The sequence below is a fragment of the Trichosurus vulpecula genome, chromosome 7, assembly GCF_011100635.1.
Source record: "Trichosurus vulpecula isolate mTriVul1 chromosome 7, mTriVul1.pri, whole genome shotgun sequence".
Classification (NCBI taxonomy): Eukaryota; Metazoa; Chordata; class Mammalia; order Diprotodontia; family Phalangeridae; genus Trichosurus; species Trichosurus vulpecula.
In genome coordinates, this window is record NC_050579.1 from 263,695,410 (window position 1) to 263,712,607 (window position 17,198).

Consider the following 17,198-nt stretch of genomic DNA (forward strand, 5'->3'; position numbering starts at 1 on the left):
AAAAGGATAGGAATCAATACTAGGTTATCTAGAGTTTATAGTGTTTGGAACAATATGTTCTGTCTCCTTTTCTTCTCCCTTCCCAGCACACACCCAAATCACAGAATTTTTCCTTTTTTCTCTCTTTCTTTTGTAACCAGCTCTCCATAGCTGGAATTTGTTTTCACTTGACACAATTTTTTCCCTGCCTCCAAGTGGATTCCCAATTACATAAGGACCTGTAAATTCCTCTCTTTTATCCCTTTCTTGGCAGGGCATTTTTGTTTGTTTTCTGAATATACATGCCCAGAGCCTGTCCCTTTTGGGACAGGTTGTCTCCTCTTAGAGAGGAGAGTGGGACTATGAAGAGACTATAATTTAAAATGTAAGGCTTGGTTGCTTGTCTAAGTTTGTTTTGTCTTCTCGTGTTTCGATTTTGAAGAGCTTTGATTCTTTTTTCCCCGGTAAGAATGCTTGGAAGTTATGAATTCTGTTAAAAAAACCTCACCCCTCCCTCTTTTTTCTTTCTGAAGACTTATGATTAGCTTTCCAGCACAGGATAATTTGGGGGTATGGGTCACCTGTAGAGACTCTGGAGACAATGGACAGAAGTCTGGCTTTGGAGTCTGGAGGGTCTAAAACCCTCTTTGGCATTTACAAGCTGTATGACCATAGGCAAGTGCCTTAACCTCTCTGAGTTTTATTGTAATTTCTTCATCTGTAAAATGAGGGGACTAGGCTAGTTCTTTGTGGTCCTTGTAGTTTTTTGCCCTTTTTGGTGTTCCAGTCTCAATGGTGATGTGAACAATTCCTCCTAGCCAATTTGGGACATCCAGAATGATCGCAGAGTTCTTCAAATGGGTTAGGTATTACGCCGATTAATTAAATTTGGAAGTAGGGAGGGGAGGTGAAGAAAAGCCATGAAGCCTGAAGCCTGTCTGCTTTTTAAAAACTTCTATCCCCGGAGCTTAGCACACAGTGCCTGCACACATGAATGGCTTGATCGCTGATTAGAAGGAAATTGAGAAGGAATCAGAGTAACTGAGGGTTGATTTGAGGCGATCATACTCTGAGGTTATTACAGTGTGGGCCAATGTAGATGAATCCTAGAATTAAATACTTTGTAACTGAGGTCTCGTAGCTTTGGCTCAGATGTTGGTTAATTTGGGGTTAATTTAAAAGAATACAGATGAATCTAATGGGGTAAACGAACGCGGTCGAGTAGACTCATAAAGATTCTGATCGGGACAACTGCCGGCCGGCTCGTTGGTCTAGGGGTATGATTCTCGCTTTGGGTGCGAGAGGTCCCGGGTTCAAATCCCGGACGAGCCCGTGGCTTTTTTTTTTTTTTTTACCTTTTTTTTCTCCGTCTAAAACAGAAATACATAGAATTTAATTAGTGTGGCTTGCTTTGATGTTCGAAACAAGAAAAAGGAGGAAAAACTGCAGTAGAAGAACGAATGCTACTATGTTACATATGTTACTATAATGGCGTAGTAACAACTGCCAGTGCATCAAAGCAAAGGATACTTGGGCGGCCACGCAGGTACATTTGTACGTGGTTAAAGTACCACGTGCTTTAGGTCTGTGCTTTGGCGCGGTTTGGTGAATTGCGTGTTTGCCTCTCTGTTGGCACTGTGTTTCAGAGAGAAGTGGTAGAGAACCCCCAAGCCTGCATGAGATGGCGTACACGCCGCTTTGCCCAGGAGTGTTCATGAACGTTTTTCTGATAACTATTGTGAATTGACATTTGTGCTATCAGTCTAGTGCTAGTTTATGAAGTGGGCGTTGTCTAAGCCACATACACAACCTTGTGTGTGCAATGGATATCGTGTTCCCCCTACATTTATTATTATTTAAAACATTCTTTTAAAATTTTGAGTTCCAAATTCTTTCCCTCCCTCCCACCACTCCCGTAACCACTGAGAAAGCAAGCAATGTGATTTCAATTATGCACGTGAAAATTATGCCATATTGCATATTAGTCAAGTTGCAAAAAAAAAAGCGAGAAGATTATACTTCGATTTGCACTTAGAGTTCCTCATTTCTTTCTCTGGGGCATAATGTCTTGGATCATTGTATTGATCAGAGCCACCAAGTCTTTCACTGCTGATCGTTAGAACATTGCTGTTACTGTGCATAATGTTTTCCCGGTTATTCTGACTCCACTTTGCCTCGGTTCCTACAGGTTGCCAGGTTTTTCTGACCTCACCCCCAACTCCCCATCCCTCCACTCCGCCCCTGCCGCTTTCTGTTATTTCTTATAGCACAGCAGAACTTCATCACAATCGTAAGCCACAACTTGTCCAGGCATTCTTCAGTCGATGAACATCACCTCAATTTCCAATTCTTTGCCTCCTCAAAAAGTGTTGCCATAAATATTTTTGTCCATATAGGTTCTTTTCCTTTGATCTCTTTGGGGTACGAATCTACTGGTGGCATTGCTCAGTCAAAGGGTATGCACCGTTATATAGTTCCAAATCGTTCTGTTGGAGCAGTTTACAACTGTGCCTACAGTTATGCAGGTCATTTTTAATGAATATATACCAGGTTGTGTCGTGCTTATTAAGGTTGCTTAACACACTTCCACTTCTCGTGACGAGAGCGGCCAGGATCAAAAGAATTTGCACCATTTTGCAATATAACACATAGGAGTTTAGTCATCGAAACGAAGGCTTGGGCAATTAAAGTCTAGCAAAAGAACAAGCCTCCCCGCGTCTTCTCCTTTCCCTACCCATCCTTTTCTCTCGAGGTCCCCTCCCCACACCTACAAATAGTGTGATGACCATGGAGGAGTCACCGCGCCCTGAGCTGAAGGATGTATGCAAAGCGCTTCTGCCGGCCTCTACAACTGATAACTATCCCAACGATTATTTTCTTCCTCCTCTCATCCCTATTTCACCCGTAACCACGTGTCCAACCCAGCTAATTGTGTCGGCATTCACTTGGGAAAGAGGAGCTGAGATCGGGGATGAGGATGAGTTACGTTGCGTATCGGTACGTCACACTCACACTCCCCTCCATCACTTTTAACAGCGATCCATCACATAGGGATACTGATCCATCCGATGATAATCTCACAGTAACCCATCACGTATTACAACGCATTTACTTGTTCAGCCATTCACTAGGAGAGAGAGCCTCTCCTTTTTTGCCGCCACGAAATGCTTTTCTCTACGTTCGCGCTGTCATCAATTACACTTCAAACGAGGACTGTGGGACACACGTACTGCTGACCGGAAGAACAGAAACGCTGGGGCCAGGAAGCACCCGAGGCGGGCGGGCGGGGCTATCCGCGAGGCCGGAAAACACTTCAGGAACAGGTGTTGGTTCCTTCGCTAGCCTTAACCAAACTGTTACTAAGGTAACGGGCGGCACTGGACGCCAACTCTGCTGAGTATTATAACCAAGAGATGACGTTATTATCCAAAACGTTGCTGGAAAAAAAGGTTCACCCATTGGCAGCGGTGGGATTCGAACCCACGCCCCCGAAGAGACTGGAGCCTTAATCCAGCGCCTTAGACCGCTCGGCCACGCTACCAAATCTGTAACGGCTCTGCAGGCGTATGGGTCTTCAAGGCGATAATGAGTGCTGCTGCTAGTAGTGACGGGAGTGGTGCGGTGAGGTGTTCATTTATTACAAAGCGAGGGAGAGAGAAATTAGGTGAACCGCTAACTGGCGGATGGAAGTGGGGTCCCAGACGGACCCAGACGGGCCATTTTATAAGGTGGAGACGCATGTTTGCATGTATGCACTTAGGCCGAGGAGTTGGATTCTTCTAGACGTTATTTAGTCCAGCCCCTTACCCTACCGCCTCCCACCCCCCATGTTTTTAACCCCTGCCTTGAAACTTTATCACCTGAAATCCTTGCCGTCCCCCTCCCGTCCCCCCCTCCGTCCCCCCTCCGTTCCCCCCGTCCCCCCCCTCCCGTCCCCCTCCCCCCTCCGTCCCCCCCCCAAGTCCTTTGGGATAAAACGCTGTATTTTTCTTTACAATTTTTAAAATTGATTCTTCGTCTTTCTTTTCCTCCCTCCCTTCTTCTTCCCTGGCACTTCCCACTAAGTCTCCAACTTCTCATGGAATCCTCCTCCAGTCAAGCAAAACAAATCAACACATTGGGTGTAGTCTAAGAACGTTCGTCTCTTTTTGCACCCCAACTTTTCTGCCTAGAAGAGAGAGCCACGCCGTACTCGTGGTCGTGATGGTGCCGTCACTATTGGTCGGTGCTTTAACCTGAGGTCTGAGGCCTATCGGTGTTGTTTTTCTTCACGTTGTTGTGATCATACAATGTTCTCCTGGTTCTCTACCTGCTTTGTTTTGCACCGATTTATTTTTTAAAAAAAGTCTTGCCGGGTTAAACATGGTGTTTCTTACTTTTCTCTGCCTCCTTCCTGAAGGAAGTGCCGCTGAGTTTTGGCTGTCTTATGGAAATGAGAGAAATGTACAGATGGAAGCTGGGAAATCTGGTGGACTAGCAAATGAATTCATATTGTTTTCTTTTCCCAGTTCTACTAATCCTGTGGTAGTTTGGTATGGCACTGAATAAGTAAATTAAGTAATATTTTATTATCTTGACTTGGCCTGCTCATGACTGATTAATATTTGTCCAATTATTTAGATCTGGCTTTTTTGGGCAAAGAGTCTTTTATAGCTCGATTCGTGTGGTTCCCATGTGTTTCTTGGCAGATACACTCCCAAGTATTCAATACTTATTGCAGTTATTTTAAATGGAGTTTTTTCCTAAATCTACCAGTTGGATTTTGTTGGCATTATACAGAAATGGCTGGTTTTTAAATGAATTTATCTTATATTTGGCAACTTTGTTTAAGTTATTCATTATTTCCATTTAATAATTAGTTGACTAATGTACATCATCATATCATCAGCAAAAAGTGATAATTTTATTTCCTCTTTGCCTCTGTTTTTCCCCTCAGTTTCTTTTTTAGCACTATATTGAATAGTTATAGTCATAACCGACATCTTTGCTTTACCCTGGTCTTATTGGAAAGGCCTCTGGTTTATCACCCTTACAGTTTGTCAGTATTACAGATAATGTTGATTTTAGAAAGATCCCATTTATTATATTAAGGAAAGAGTCATTTATCTTTATACTTTCTAAGGGTTTTTAAAAAACAGAAATACACGTTGAAAAGCTTTTTCTGCGTGTACTGAGACAATTATGTGATTTTTATTTTTCTCATTACATTAATGCTAATTTATTAGCGGTCATTTATGTTTGTAGTTTTCCTAATATGTCCTTTCTACTTTCTATTAGGAGCTGTGCTTGGTTTGTTCTTCAAGGAACTTCATAGCCCTCCCAGGATAAGCCAACCGTCTGAAATCTCATCGTTAAGCTTATTGATTTGGGTACTCAACACCTTCTTAATTTTCTTGGCCTTCTCTCTCCTCTGAATGGAGGGCTGGAGGATAGAGCACTAAATTCGGAGGAAGGTTTTCTTTATCCCAACTTTCTAGCTAACTCTCCCCTTTTCATCAACAACTCTGTTTGCTTTGGACTCCAGGGGACATTATGCCTCCACACCTAGCACCCCAGGTTGCTTTTTCCCATTCAGGTTTCAGTTTGTGTGTTGTCTTCTCCCATTACATTCTAAGCTCCTTGAGGGCAAGGACTGCTTTTGAAATTTTTTATTTGTATCCCCAGCATAGTGCCTGGCATATAGTAGGTGCTTAACATATGCTTATTTAATTGAATTCCTAGTATAAATTCCTAGTATAAATCCAGCCTGGTCATAGGATATAATTTTTGTGATATGTTGCTATTTCATAAAATTAAAAATTTTTGTACTAATATTCATTCGAGATTATTGGTCTATCGTTTCCTTTCTTTGTTTTCACTCCCTCTAGTTTAGGTATAAAGATCATATTTGAATCCTAGAAGAATTTTGGTAGGAAACAGCCTATGTAATATTATAATCAATTGTTCTTTAAATGTTTGATAGAATTTGCTTGTAAATCCATCTGGTCCTGGGTTGTTATTTTTTTCCCCCTTTGGGGATTCATTTATAGCTTCTCCAGTTTCTTTTCCTGAGATTGGGTTTAGTCTTCTATTTTTTCCTGTCAATCTGAGCATTTTATATTTTTGTAAATATTTATAGATTTCATTTCAATTATCAGTTTTATTGGAATGTAATTGGGTGAAACAGTTCCTAATAATTTAAGAAATTTTCTTCACTGGCTGTGAATTTTCCTTTTTGTTTTTGTTGATATTGTTCATCTGGTTTTCTTCTTTCAAAAATCATATAATTTTTTTTGATTCAGTGCTTTGTTTTTTATTCCAAGTCCATCATCTGTGCACTTATCATGCTGTTTTCCTAAACCATTGAGTGAGCATTAGATCAGAAATCAGAAGGTCTGTATTTGAGTCAACTGCCTATGTGTTCTTGGGCAAGTCATTTTTACCTCTATGAGCCTTAGCGTGTGAGGTAAATAAAATGTGAAGACTTCACAGGGAAGATATGGATAAATATATATCTATATCTATACTAAGAAATGTTTAAAAATCAAGAAATAGGGAAGTGAAAAAAAAAATTCTGAGGCCATGAGAGTCCGATGGCTCAGCCTCTGGGAAAGTTTACCCTGAAACTTTTTGTTCTTTCTTCTGGTTCTGGTTTAAAGATTTGCTCAGTAAGAACAGGGTCATAATGACCTGTTTTTCTCTACTGTAAAGAATGGAGAGGGTCTCCCCCTCCCCTTATCCTATTCTCCTTCTTTAGATTTATAGATGTCACCTCAGTCATAATCATTAACTAAGGGAATGGGAATGGGAGTTTCTGTGCCTCAATTTCCCAGCTCTTTGTCTAGCTTTCATGCTCAGATTGTAAGCCAACTTCCAGCCAATGGTGAGAAGGGTCAGAGGTGGGTGGGAATTCTCTTGTGTTAGGTATAATTATGGGTGCTTTGCCCCTTGTAAAGTGCCTACCTTGCTGGATTTGTTCTAGCAGGGGATGCCCAATTCTCAAGAATTGAATAAAATTTATTTCTGTTCCCATCCTGAGATGGCTCCTTATTAATTTTTAATTGGTGAGGGTCTTTCATCCCACACACTCAGTAAAATGGGGACAGTGATACCTACACTACCTACCTTAGAGAAAAAATTATTAGTTATGTCCTTCAGAAATGTCTACCCTTATTTTTAATTTTTTAAAGAACTAGTCATCAAAAATTCTTCCTTCTCTCCTTCCCATCCTTGAGAAAGAAAGAAAAACAAAACCCCTGTTACAAAGATGTGCAGTCAAGCAAAACAAATTCCCATATTGCCCATATTAAAAAAAAATCCTTCTCACTCTGGCCTCTTCATCTTTCACCTCTCTGTCAGGAGGTAGAGGGCATGTTTCATCACGAGTCTTCTGCAAACACGGTCATTCTTTGTGCAGATCAGAGTTCCTAAGTCATTCAGTTTTTGGTCTTTGCATAATTGTTATTGTATAAATTGTTGTCTTGGTTCTTCTGTTCACTTCACCTTCCCGGGTTTCTACAAAACTTCCCCCTTTGTCATTTCTTGTAGCCATCATAGTCATACATCATAACTTATCCAGCCATTCCCCAGTTGGTGGTCTGCCCTTATGTATCAGTAAAACAATAATAATAATGTAGATGATGATTGTCAAAATGCCTGTGTGGTTCTGTATCGCAAAGTACATGAGACTCTCCACACAGAAGGTAGAAGAAGTAAACCATTTATTCAGACGCCAGAGAACCATGTCTCACCCATATCCCACATCCCATTTATGCGATCTATCAGAGCAGTAAAGCATTCCGTACATAATATCGCAACATGGAGCCTTGCCATCTGAAAACCTCTCTGACCCTGACTCTGCTGGGGTCTTCCCAAAGACAAACTCACAGTAGAGTTAAGTCAGCCTGTTCAGTTATGACTATCACGACGTCAGCCATTAGCAGCCATAACTGCTCTCTCTCTCTCTCTCTCTCTCTCTCTCTCTCTCTCTCTCAGCATTACCTGTGACATAACTTCCTTTTCCTGTCAGGAAGCTCCTCCCACCACATGTAACAGGTGTCCTGTGACATAAGCAGGTCACATGACCTATTAATGGGTGGGAAAGATCTTCAAATCTAAATCGCTATCACATTTGGCCCCAAGATCTTTCTTATCTATCACATAAGGCAATGGGAATTTGTGGGATAACTGGTGTCAACAGAACTTTACACAGCAATATAACAGGGATAACACAAGATAAGTATATAAAACAACGTCATCATTCCCCCTCTGAAGCGATGGGGCTCAAAATCCTGCCGTAAGAGGCGAGAGTCTTGTCCTCCTTCCAAAGCTTCTTCCTGCTGAATTTGGATGTGGAGCTGTTCTTGCCCCAAGAGATTAAGAGGCCTATTTAAGAGGTCAGTTCTTTAGCAAGCTGGCACCAGGTTCAGGGATGACACATCACAGTTGTGGACAGGTCCAGGGGTGACGTCCAAACACATCGGAAGGTGACAGCTGGCTTAAGCAATCAGGCGTCTGCAGGAAACAAATGTCACAAACAAATTTAATAGACAAAAGCCAAAAAGAAACAAAGAGACTATCATAGCCTCATTCACGATAGAATACATGAATCAAGGGTGCAATTTCATAATCATTTTCTCCTGGGTAAACCACGTTACAGTGTTGTCTTTCCCATGTGCTATAATTTCTGCAGCCTTTGGAATGTTGTCTATCTTCCGTTTTATCCATATTTTATTCTGTCAGAACCAATTCCTTCCTTTCCTCTGATGGTTATTTTGAAAGGAGGATCAGTATTCACAAGAGGTATTGTTTCACAAGGAATAATAATCAATTGAACTATTCTATCATTTTTACACAACTATATAGGTTCTTCACCTAAATTCTGGAGTGTCACAATAATTTCTCCTTGATAACCAGAATCTATCACTCCAGCCAATACATGTATTCCCTGAGCTGCTAATCCTAGTTTAGGTAATATCCATCCAAAATGATTCTTAGGGATTCTCATACATATCCCAGTAGAGAGTTTTCTTATCTCTTTTCTATCCAACCCGAAGTTCTCTAAACAATGTAAATCATATCCTGCCTAACCAGGTATTCCTAGATACGGTGGTGGGACATCTTCTCTCACAGTCCAATACTCAATATGTTGGATCTTATGTGTTTGCTGTTTTCTAATTTGCAGATTCGGGGTCATCATTCTGGCCGGAGGTGTACTTCCTCCTAATAGCCTATTATTCAAATTACATAAAGCAGTGAACAAATTATTCTTCCAATGTTGATACGAATTATTAGACCTTACCTTTCTTAACTGTTCTTTCGACAATCCATTCATTCTTTCAATGATATATCCACTCTATATCATTCAATACACAATATCTCTTCATCTCATTACCTATGAAATGTGACCCATTGTCACTTTGAATCTGCATTGGGGTTCCATAATAGAAACTTATAATATCTAGAGTTTTACAGGTGTTTTTCTGGGTTGCATTCTTATAAGGACAAGCCACTAGTACACCTGGATAGGTGTCAGCACAAGTTCATACGAATTTACATCCTTTATCTTGGGGTAGTGGTCCAATATAATCTGTCTGCCAGATCTGGGCTGGAACTTTTCCCCTTGCTATTTCTCCAGTTACTACCCGAGGAACAGTTCATTCCTTTTCCAACTGACACATATGACATTCCTCTGCTACTTGCTTCAACAATGAACAAGAGATACTAATAACTTGATCTTGTGCCCACCGGTGTGTGGTCTGGACTCCGAAATGGCCAGCCTTTTGGTGGACCCATTTTGCTGGTACTGGATCATCAGTTGGTGTTGGAGTAGGGATAATATGTTCAATAGCAACCTTTGCGAGTGGATCAGCATGTGCGTTGTACTCATGTTCTGGCACAGTGAGGGGCATGTGAGCGTTTTCGTGAAAAACTGACAAATTAGTAACCAAAGACATGTCCCATATATCTTCCCATAGTTCTTTGCTCCAAACTTGTTTACCATGAGTTTTCCAATTTTGATTTTTCCACATTGGTATCCATGTAGCTAACCCATTAGCTATTGCCCAAAAATCAGTGAATATATGACACTGTCTTCCTTTCTCTGTTTTAATAGCTTGATGTACTGCCATAAATTCAAAATATTGACTACTTTCCAAAGTTCTATTAGTACATGGTGTTCCAACAATCTGACTAGCAGCTGCTGTGTGGGTGAAAGACCAACACAAGCCCAACGAGAACACTACTGGCATGCTGCAAAAGCACAGGTTCTTTTGATCCGCTTAACTAAGGAAAGCAACATTAAGGGGTTGACAAGCTTACTTTAATTCAGCATACAAATGCCATTCACTTAGTTCAGGGGAAAAAGCCAGCACCCTGAACTTTGGAACAAATACAAACAAATTACAAAGTGCAAACATTGACAGGCAGACCTTGTCTGATTCAAATCCCAATACATAGTTACCAGAGTTTAACAAAGTCCCAGCATCCGGGTTTACAAGCTGGAGGGCCCTTAGCTACAGCTGCCCAGAGTCTCTGCGAGCCACCAAAAGTGAAAGCCCTGTGCAGATGGCTCTGTCTTCTCTTCTTAAAGCATTTCGGATGTCATCAAATGTCATCTGAATGACCAGAACTTAGGCTCCCCTGATTGCCTCTGGTTTTAGCCCCTCCCCTTAGGACCCTGGGAGCTTCATGCCCACATCAGCTTAGCACCTAATAGGGGTTTGGACCTGGGGCTTAGCACCTAGTAAGACCCAATGAAATACACTGAATTACTCAAAGGAAACAAAAGCCAAACTCTTCAAGGGCACTTGGTTGAACTAAGTGCTAAGAGCCCATTTTGCTTACCAACACACATGGTTTATAGGCTAGTGCTTTCCAATGTCTTTTATGGCCCAAATATTTTGCTGTCCCATCAGTAAACTAACAGCAGTGGTGCGCAGTGTGGGATGAAGTAATAGACACTCACACATGTGGGGCTAGGTGAGTCATACAGACTGACTTTAAAGGAGATGCTGAAAGCCTTTTATACAGGTTAATTGCTGAGTCATTCTGACTTCTCAGAAAACTACAATGCTGTAGTGGATCAACATAGAAAAATTTTTTATCTCCTCTTTCCTGGATATGAAACACTGATTCCCTCCATGCTAACCACATTGAAACATTTCTGTTCTTTCCCATGCAGCTAGCAGCTGCAAGGGCAGGTCCTTGCCATGCCCTCTTACACTCAGATGGCCTTGCCTTGCATAGGCTTAAACAGGATATAGCTGGCTCTCCACAGTAAACCATGCATGTTTCTTCTGTTCTTGAGTTAGTTCATCATATCTGCTATTCCATTTTATCAAGGATTGTACCAACTGTTGTCTTGATTCAGAGGGTTTGTCATTTCCATCAATATCACTTCATGAGCCAGAGTCAGTTGTTCAGTCTCTACCAAAGCCCAATATGCAACTAACAACTGCTTTTCAAAAGGTGTATATTGTAGTCCAGATGAAGGTAGTTTCCTAGACCAAAATCCTAAGGGTACCTTTTGGCTTTGTTGTTTCTGCCACAAACTCCAATTCACATAGTCATCTTGTACAGTCACTTGTAATTCCACCAGTCCACTTTACATAGGCCGTAAATCCAGAGCCAAATGTATGGCAGCTTTAGCTTCTTCAAAAGCTTTACTCTGTTTAAATCTCCAATCAAATTCATCTTTTTTCCTGGTAACTTTATATAAGGGTTTCAAAATCTGTCCAAGATGTGGAATGTGGTGCCTCCAATATCCAAATAGTCCTATGAACTTTTGGGCCTCTTTCTTATTGGTGGGGATAGGAAAATCTTGAATCTTCTGTCGAGCTTGTGGGAGAATTTCTCTCAGTCCTTTATTCCACTGTATACTCTGAAATTTTACAGTTTTAGCTGGTCCTTGAATCTTTGCAGGGTTAATTTCCCATCCTTTGCTTTTCATATGCTCAATTAGAAGTATTAAACTCTTCTCCGCTTCTTTTACATTTTCTCCCTGTATCAAAATATCATCTATGTAGTGGGTAACCTGTACACCAGGTAACTTAATTCATCCAAATGTTCAGCCACAATCCTGTGACAAACAGGCTATGCAGATATCCTTGTGACAAGTGTGCAAAAGTATATTGTCGGCCCTGCCACATGAAAGCAAACTGGTCCCATTATTTGGAGTCTATTGGGATCATAAAGAAAGCACTGGCTGAATCAACAACTGTGTACCGTATTTCTGGATCCTTTCTGTTAAGGTAACAGTATCTGGACCAGCAGCATACAAGGGAGGAGTCGTTTTATTCAACTGTCTATAATCCACTGTCGTTCTCCACGTTCCATCTGACTTTCGTACTGGCCATACAGGATTATGCCATTGAATGGTTGTAGGGACTAATAGTCCTGCTTCATTCCATTTTATTTTATGTGATTTTTAAAATCATTTGTTTAGTCATGAACTTTTCCCCATCCATAGATAAAAAGGGTAATCTCTTCCTTATTCATTTCGTTTGTTTACGATTTGATTTTTTTTTTTTAATTTTGAGGCAACCATAGTTAAGTGACTAGCTTAGAGTCACAGAGCTACTAAGTGTCAGAAGCCAGAACTGAATGAAGTCCTCCTAATTCCAGGGCCAGTGCACCATCTTGCTGCCCCAGATTTTTTACATCTAAAACATGTATCCCTTAGAAATTATCTTGGTATAGGGTATGAAAGTTGATCTCAACCCAATTTCTATCAGTCTGCCAAATCAGTTTTTGCAGTAGTTTTGTTGAGGGAGAAATGAACCCCAGGGATGTAGGAATCCCAAACCAAAGTTCCCAGGTCTCCTGGAATGAATTCATGGACCCAAGCATTTTTTTAAGTCAAGGAGGCAAAGATTTATTACGCTTTATGTAAATAAAGCGGGCAAGAGTTCTTAGGGAACCTGCAACCATCCAGGGCTACAGGGAAAGTTTAACTACATGATTTAGGGGTGAAGCCTGTCGATTAGGTGTTTTGGGGTGGAACTAGGGAGTGATTAAGGAGTGGTCAGTTCTTAAAGGAACATGCACTTTTCGTATCTACTGCACAGGTATCTTACCCAGAGTTCACTGGGAAATAGCCAAAGGTGGGGCTACATATGGGTGTGGTTTTTGCTGTGAATTGTCACCAAGTCAGCAGGAGTTCAGGGCTGACTGGGAATATCCAGGTGGATTCCATCATGTGTCTTGTTAGTCAAGATTAATGAAAGGGAGTATACATTTGACTATGTCTAGGATGTGTGTTAGACTCAGTGTATCATCCGGAATCAATCCATAATTGGGCATAGCTGCTTGCTGAGGAAGAAGCAGAGATAAGTTAGTTGGGGCACGCTGCCTTTTAGCTAGAGAGTGCTAGGGCCAATGCTTTGAAGCTAGGGAGAGATGTGATTTTAGAACTGGAGTTCAGACACAGGCACCGAGGCAGAGGCTAAGAGGAAATGTGATGTTAGAATTAGGGTCAAGCACAAGCACCCCATCAGTTTTTAAAAAAAAAATCAATACTGAGACGCCAGTAACTGAGGTCTTTGGGTTATCAAACACTATGATGTTGTTTGCTTCTGTACGTTGTGTACCTTCTCTATTCCACTGACTGGTCTCTCTCTTTTCACACCCACCCCCCAACATTAATACCAAATCATTTTAATGGATATTGCTTTGCTGTACAGTTTGAAATCTGGGATCTCCCCTTTCCACTTTTTTTTCATTGTTACCCTTTAGATTCTTGATCTTCTCTTCCATATGAATTTTGCTATTTTTTTCTGGTTTTATAAAATATTATTTTGGAAGTTTGATTGCTTTGGCAGTGAATAAGTTAATTTAAATAGTATTAATTTTATCATATTGGTTCAAGCTACCTATGAGCAATCAATGCTTCTCCAATTATTTAGATCTATCTTTATTTCCACAAAGAGCACTTTATAGTTAGATTCACATATTCTTCGGGTAAGTCTTGGAAGTTACACTCCAGAGTATTTTATAGCTTTTGTTTTAATTTTCAGTGGAATTTCTCTTTCTAGCTCTTCTTGCTGAGTTTGGGCAGTTATATATAGTAATACTGATGCAACTCTGCTGAAGTTTTTAATTATTTCAATTAATTTTTGGTTGATTAGGGTGCTCTAACTACACTATCAAATCATTTGCAAAAAGTGAAAGTTTTGTTTTCTTTACTTATGTTTATTCCTTGAATTTCTTTTTTCTTGTCCCATAGCTAGCTTTTCTAGGAATATGTTAGTAGTGGTGATAGATAATAGATTGGAAGTCTTTGACTTGTTTTTCATGGTTTTCTTGCATCACTCTCATTTCTCTTCCGAATTTTTCCTCTACTTTTCTTACTCGATTTTCAAAATCCTTTCTGAGCCCTTCTGTGGCCTGTGATCAATCTGTATTTTTCTTGGAGGCTTTGGATGTAGGAGCTTTGAATCTGTTGTGTTCTTCTGGTTGTATGTTTTGATCTTCCTTGTCACCAAAGTAAGATTCTATAGTTTGATTTTTCCCTCCACTGTTTGCTCATTTTCCCAGCCAATTACTTAACTCTTGAGCTCTTTGTCAAGATAGGACTTAGCTTCCATTGGGGGTGGTGGGGTGTACTGTGCCAAGATTCAGGGTTTTGTGCAGCTGTTTTCAGAATTACTTCTAGGGACCTGTAGATTTTCAGCTCTTCCAAGGTGGTATGGTCAAAGGAGAGGTGTTTACTCCTCTCTTAGCCTGTACTCTAGTGTGTGAGTGACTTCAAGCACTCTTTTCTGCCTTGGAACTGTGAGGAGGATCCCTTCTCCACTGCTGCCCCAAGCTCTGCCACGCCAGTGCTCCTCCTCACCCCAGGACTACCACGCAAGACTTCGACCCAGATAAAAGCATGGGCAAAGCAAGAGAATCCTGCCTCAGAGCCAGGAAAGAGATCCCTGCAATCCCCCTCTGATCAGCTGCTTGATCCCCACACCACGTGTGAGCCTAGAGCTCTGGAAACAGCCATTACCGCTGCTGCTGCCACCACCACCATTCTGGAGCTGGGGCCAGACCACGCTCCTCTCTCACACCGGTGAGACAGACTTTTCCTACTAACCTTCTAAGTTGTCTTTGGTGTTTTGTGGTTGAGAAATCTGGAAACCACTGCAGCTGCCAGTGATTCAGTCCCCTGAGACCTGCTCCAGCTCTGTCTGTGCGGGCACGGCCTGCGCTGGACTGTGCTCTCCTCTCAGACTGGTGCAACAGACCTTCCAGGTTGTCTTGGGCTGGAAATTTGTTTCCCTCTCTCATTTCGTGAGTTCTACTGCTCTAAAATTTATTTAGAGTCATTTTTACAGGTGTTTGGAGGGGTTTGGGTGGGAGAGCTCAAGCAAGTACCTGCTTTTACTCGGCCATCTTGCCTCCACCCAGACTCCATAGGTCTTTCTCTGCATGTGGATAGAATTTTCCATCATGAGTCGTCTGGAATTGTCTTAGATCAGGAGAGCTAAGTCTACCAAAGTCAGTCCTTGCACAGTGTTGCCGTTATTGTGTACAGTGAGTGTTCTCCTGGCTCTGCTCACTTCACTCAGCATCAGTTCATCCAAGTCTTTCCATATTTTACTGAAGTCTGCCTGCTCATCGTTTCTTGTAGCACAATAATATTCTATTACATTCATATACCACAACTTGTTCAGCCCTTCCGCAATTGATGGGCATCCCCTAAATTCTTTGCCACCACAAAAAGTGCTGCTGAAAATATTTTTGTGTATGTGGGTCCTTTTCCTTTTTTTATGATCTCTTTGGGATACAAACCTAGTAGTGGTATTGCTAGATCAAAGGGTATGCACAGTTTTATAGTCCTTTGGGCATAGTTCCAAATTGAGCTCAAGAATGGTTGGATCAGTTCACAACTCCACCAACAATGAATTAATGTTATTTTCCCCCATGTTCTCTAACATTTATCATTTTACTGTTTTGTCATGTTAGCCAATCTGATAGGTGTGATATGGTACCTCAGAGTTATTTAAATTTACATTTCTCTAATCAATAGTGATTTAGAACATTTTTTCATATGACTATAGATAGCTTTAATTTCTTCATCTGGAGACTGCCTGTTCATATCCTTTGGCCATTTATCAATTGGGGAATGACTTGTATTCTTGTAGATTTGACTCAGTTCTGTATATATTTTAGAAATGAGTCCTTTATTAGAGACACTGGTTGTAAAAATTGTTTCCCAGCTTTCTGCTTCCCTTCTAATCTTGGTTGTATTGGCTTTGTTTTTGTAAAAACCTTTTAATTTAATGTAATAAAAATTATCTATTTTGCATTTCATAATGTTCTCTATCTCTTATTTGATCATAAATTCTTCCCTTCTCCATAGATCTGACAGGTAAACTATTCCTTGCTCTCTTAATTTGTTTATAGTTCCACCCTTTATGTCTAAATCGTGTACCCATTTTGACCTTTTCTTGGTATAGGGTGTAAGGTGTTGGTCTATACCTAGTTTCTGCCATACTATTTTCCAGTTTTCCCAGCAGTTTTTGTCAGATAATGAGTTCTTATCCCAGAAACTGGAATCTTTGTGTTTATCAAATAGTAGATTATTATAGTCATTGATTGCTCTGTCTTGTGTACTTAACCTATTCTACTTATCTACCACTATTTCTTATCCAGAACCAAGCAGTTTTGATGATTGCTGCTTTAGTACAGTGAGGCCACCTTCCCTTGCGTTTCTTTTCATTAATTCCCTTGATATTCTAGACCTTTTGTTCTTCCAGATGAGTTTTGTTATTATTTTTTCTAGCTCTATAAAACAATTTTTGGTAGTTTGATTGGTATGGCACTGAATAAGTAAATTAATTTAAGTAGAACTGTCATTTTTGGTATATTAGCTCAGCCTAACCATGAGCAACTGATATTTTTCCAGTTATTTGGATGTGACTTTATTTGGGTGAAAAGTGTTTTGTAATTGTGTTCATATAGTTCTGAACTTTCAGTTTTTAGTCTTGTGGCTCTCAAAGGCTCAAGTGAACCCCTGATTACATTTTTCTTAATTTTCTTTTACAGTGCCTTTGTCTAGGGAGTTTTTCTTTGCTTTGTTCTCTTCTTTTCTGATTGTTCTGAATTTTATTTAATCATTTGTGGAGTATATCCTTATTTGGTATTTCTTTATTCTCAGCGGCCCTTATGGGGCTGAACTGTCAAGTTTGAACTCCCTCTTTATCTTTTCCTATCCCTATTTTTTTTCTACTGACCCTCACTCTTAGAAATAT

The 17,198-nt window shown here is 40.6% G+C and overlaps 2 non-coding genes across 2 annotated transcripts; one reads left to right on the forward strand and one right to left on the reverse strand.

Moving 5' to 3' along the window:
* Positions 1 to 1,239: 1,239 nt before the first annotated feature.
* On the forward strand, positions 1,240 to 1,311 carry TRNAP-UGG. The gene has a single exon. It is a non-coding gene; the product is annotated as a tRNA-Pro (tRNA).
* A 2,127-nt stretch (positions 1,312 to 3,438) lies between these two features.
* On the reverse strand, positions 3,439 to 3,520 carry TRNAL-AAG. The gene has a single exon. It is a non-coding gene; the product is annotated as a tRNA-Leu (tRNA).
* Between the last annotated feature and the right edge of the window lie 13,678 nt (positions 3,521 to 17,198).